This window comes from Triticum aestivum, chromosome 3A (genome assembly GCF_018294505.1).
Source record: "Triticum aestivum cultivar Chinese Spring chromosome 3A, IWGSC CS RefSeq v2.1, whole genome shotgun sequence".
NCBI classification, from domain to species: Eukaryota; Viridiplantae; Streptophyta; class Magnoliopsida; order Poales; family Poaceae; genus Triticum; species Triticum aestivum.
In genome coordinates, this window is record NC_057800.1 from 653,078,462 (window position 1) to 653,083,633 (window position 5,172).

Consider the following 5,172-nt stretch of genomic DNA (forward strand, 5'->3'; position numbering starts at 1 on the left):
CTTCGGAGTGACACTTGCGTAGGATCTGTTCCTGTTCATGCTCAGGTACACAACGTCTAATAACACCATCTACTCCTTCTTTATAAAGATGTGGGTCATCCCAAAAGTAATGCCTCAAATCATAGAAGAACTTTTTCTTTTGCTGGTATGTGAAACTAGGTGGTATAAACTTAGCAACAATGTAATTAGCATAATCAGCATACCATGGAGCAGTATGAGAAGCATTTATGACATTTAATTGCTCATCAGGAAAGCTATCATCAATAGGTAGTGGGTCATCAAGCACATTTTCTAACCTAGACAAGTTGTCTGCAACGGGGTTCTCAGCTCCTTTTCTATCAACAATATGTAAATCAAATTCTTGTAGCAAGAGAACCCATCTAATAAGTCTAGGTTTAGCATCTTTCTTTTCCATAAGATATTTAATAGCAGCATGATCAGTGTGAATAGTTACTTTAGAATCAACAATATAAGGTCTAAACTTATCACAGGCAAATACAACTGCTAAGAATTCTTTTTCAGTAGTAGCATAATTTCTTTGAGCATTGTCTAGAGTTTTACTAGCATATTGAATAACATTTAGTTTCTTATCAACTCTTTGTCCTAGAATAACACCTACAGCATAATCACTAGCATCACACATAATTTCAAAGGGTAAATTCCAATCACGTGGCTGAACAATAGGTGCAGAGATCAATGCTTTCTTAAGTATTTCAAATGCTTCTACACAATCATCATCAAAGACAAATGGTATATCTTTTTGTAATAAATTAGTCAGAGGCCGAGAGATTTTTGAGAAGTCCTTAATGAACCTCCTATAAAAACCAGCATGACCAAGGAAACTTCTTATACCTTTGATGTCCTTGGGACATGGCATCTTTTCAATAGCATCAACCTTGGCTTTATCAACTTCAATACCTCTTTCAGAAACTTTATGCCCCAAGACAATACCTTCATTAACCATAAAGTGGCACTTTTCCCAATTCAAGACAAGATTAGTTTCTTCACATCTCTGCAAAACTCGATCAAGGTTGCTCAAGCAATCATCAAAAGAAGATCCATAGACGGAAAAGTCGTCCATGAAAACCTCACAAATCTTTTCACAAAAGTCAGAGAATATAGCCATCATGCATCTTTGAAAGGTAGCAGGTGCATTACATAAACCAAAAGGCATACGTCTATAAGCAAAAGTACCAAAAGGGCATGTAAAAGTAGTCTTTGATTGATCTTTGGCTGACACAGGTATTTGAGAGAAACCAGAATAACCATCTAGAAAGCAAAATGTGTATGTTTAGACAATCTTTCTAGCATTTGATCGATAAAAGGTAAGGGGTAATGATCTTTTTAGTAGCCTTATTTAATTTGCGGAAATCAATTACCATCCTATAACCTGTAATAATTCTTTGAGGAATCAATTCATCTTTATCATTAGGAACAACAGTAATACCTCCCTTCTTAGGGACACAATGGACAGGGCTTACCCACTGACTATCAGCAACGGGATAAATTATACCTGCCTCAAGGAGCTTTAGTATCTCCTTTCTTACCACTTCTTTCATTTTAGGATTCAGACGGCGTTGATGATCACGAACTGGTTTAGCATCTTCTTCCAAATTAATTTTATGTTGACATAGAGTGGGACTAATGCCCTTAAGATCATCAAGAGTATACCCAATAGCAGCACGGTGCTTCTTCAGAGTTTTTAATAATCTCTCTTCTTCATGTTCTGAAAGGTTAGCACTAATAATAACAGGGTATATCTTTTTCTCATCAAGATAAGCATATTTAAGAGTATCAGGTAACGGTTTAAGCTCAAACACGGGATCACCCTTGGGTGGAGGAGGATCCCCTAGGATTTCAACAGGTAAATTGTTTTTCAGAATAGGTTCCTGTTTAAAGAATACTTCATCTAATTCCCTTCTTTCATTCATAAACATATCATTTTCATGGTCTAGCAAATATTGTTCTAAAGGATCACTAGGAGGTACGGCAATAGAAGCAAGACCAATAATTTCATCCTTACTAGGTAATTCTTCTTCACGGTGTTGTCTACTAAATTTAGAAAAATTAAATTCATGAGTCATATCATCTAAACCGACAGTAACAACATCCCTTTTGCAATCTATGGTAGCATTAACAGTATTTAAGAAGGGTCTACCAAATATAATGGGACAAAAACTATCTTGTGGGGAACCAAGAACAAGAAAATCAGCAGGATATTTAGTTTTCCCACACAAGACTTCAACATCTCTAACAATTCCCATTGGTGAAATAGTATCTCTATTAGCAAGTTTAATTGTGACATCAATATCTTCTAACTCAACAGGTGCAATGTCATGCATAATTTCTTTGATAAGTCAATAGGTATTGCACTAGCACTAGCACCCATATCACACAAGCCATGATAACAATGATCTCCTATTTTAACAGAAATAACAGGCATGCCTACCACAGGTCTAGGTTTATCTGTATCACGGGGTTTAGCAATTCTAGCAGTTTCATTACAGAAATAAATAACATGCCCATCTATATTATCAGACAAGAGATCTTTAACAATAGCAATATTAGGTTCAACTTTAACTTTCTCAGGAGGTGTATATGTTTTAATATTGCTTTTACGAACCACAGTTGAAGCTTTAGCATGATCCTTTATCCTAACAGGGAAAGGCGGTTTCTCAACATAAGAAGTAGGAACAATAGGATCATTATAAGTAATAGTCTTTTCTTCAACTTTAATAGGTGCAGCTACTTTTACTTCTATGGGAGGATGATATTTAAACCACTTCGCCTTGGGGAGATCAACATAAGGCAGCAAAAGATTCACATAAAGAAGCTACTATCTCAGAGTCAAGTCCATATTTAGTGCTAAATTTACGAAAAATATCGGTATCCATAAAAGATTTAACACAATCAAAACTAGGTGTCATACCTGACTCCTTACCATTGTCGAGGTCCCAATCTTCGGAGTTGCGTTTAATTATTCCAATAAATCCCATTTGAATTCAATAGTCTTCATCATAAAAGAGCCAGCACAAGAAGTATCAAGCATGGTGCGATTGTTACCAGAAAGCCGATCATAAAAATTTTGAATAATCATTTCTCTTGAGAGCTCATGATTGGGGCATGAATATAACATTGATTTAAGCCTCCCCAAGCTTGAGCGATGCTTTCTCCTTCGCGAGGCCAAAAATTATATATATAATTGCGATCATGATGAACAAGATGCATAGGATAAAACTTTTGATGAAATTCCAATTTCAATCGTTTGTAGTTCCAAGACTCCATATCATCACATAGCCTATACCATGTCGATGCATCTCCCCTCAAAGATAAGGGGAAGACCTTCTTCTTAACAACATCTCCGGGTACACCTGCAAGCTTAAATAATCCACAAACTTCATCCACATATATTAGATGCTCATCAGGATGTTTTGTTCCATCTCCTAAAAAAGGATTAGCTAGCAGTTTTTCTACCATACCCAAAGGAATTTCAAAGCAAGCATTTTCATTTTCAGTAGGTTCAGTAGGTTGAGGAGCAACTCTTTGCTCTACTGGTCGGGGTGAAGATACCCCGAACAAGCCCCTCAGAGGATTACTTTCCATAGTAACAAGTGACAGTAAATTTCAGCACACTATATAAATTTTTCCTTACCAAATTCCACCTACCAAAGGCGCTTCACTCCCCGGCAACGGCGCCAGAAAAGAGTCTTGATGACCCACAAGTATAGGGGATCTATCGTAGTCCTTTCGATAAGTAAGAGTGTCGAACCCAACGAGGAGCAGAAGGAAATGATAAGCGGTTTCCAGCAAGGTATTCTCTGCAAGTACTGAAATAAGTGGTAACAGATAGTTTTGTGATAAGATAATTTGTAACGAGCAACAAGTAACAAAAGTAAATAAGGTGCAGCAAGGTGGCCCAATCCTTTTGTAGCAAAGGACAAGCCTGGACAAACTCTTATATGATGTAAAGCGCTCCCGAGGACACATGGGAATATCGTCAAGCTAGTTTTCATCACGTTCATATGATTCGCGTTCGGTACTTTGATAATTTGGTATGTGGGTGGACCGGTGCTTGGGTGCTGCCCTTACTTGGACAAGCATCCCACTTATGATTAACCTCTATTGCAAGCATCCGCAAATACAACAAAAGTATTAAGGTAAACCTAACCATAGCATGAAACATATGGATCCAAATCAGCCCCTTACGAAGCAACGCATAAACTAGGGTTTAAGCTTCTGTCACTCTAGCAACCCATCATCTACTTATTACTTCCCAATGCCTTCCTCTAGGCCCAAACAATGGTGAAGTGTCATGTAGTCGACGTTCACATAACACCACTAGAGGAGAGACAACATACATCTCATCAAAATATCGAACGAATACCAAATTCACATGACTACTAATAGCAAGACTTCTCCCATGTCCTCAGGAACAAAAGTAACTACTCACAAAGCATAAACATGTTCATAATCAGAGGGGTATTAATGTGCATATAGGATCTGAACATATGATCTTCCACCAATTAAACCAACTAGCATCAACTACAAGGAGTAATTAACACTACTAGCAACCTACTAGCACCAATCCCGGACTTGGAGACAAGAATTGGATACAAGAGATGAACTAGGGTTTTGAGATGAGATGGTGCTGATGAAGATGTTGATGGAGATTGCCCTCTCCCGATGAGAGGAGCATTGGTGATGACGATGGCGATGATTTCCCCCTCCGGGAGGGAAGTTTCCCTGGCAGAACAGCCCCGCCAGAACCCTAGATTGGTTCCGCCAAGGTTCCGCCTCGTGGCGGCGGAGTTTCGTCCGAGAAGATGGCTTATGATTTTTTTCCCATCGAAAGAGTCCATATAGCAGAAGATGGTCACCGGAGGGCCACCAGGGGGCCCACGAGGTAGGGGCGCGCCCAGGGGGGTAGGGCGCGCCCCCGCCCTCGTGGGCAGGGTGTGGCCCCCCTGGTGAAGTTCTTGCGCTCAATGTTTTTTATATATTTGGAAAACATCATTCGTGAAGTTTCAGGACTTTTGGAGCTGTGCAGAATAGGTCTCTAATATTTGCTCCTTTTCCCGCCAGAATCCCAACTGTCGGCATTCTCCCTCTTTATGTAAACCTTGTAAAATAAGAGAGAATAGGCATAAGTATTGTGACATAATGTGTAATAAC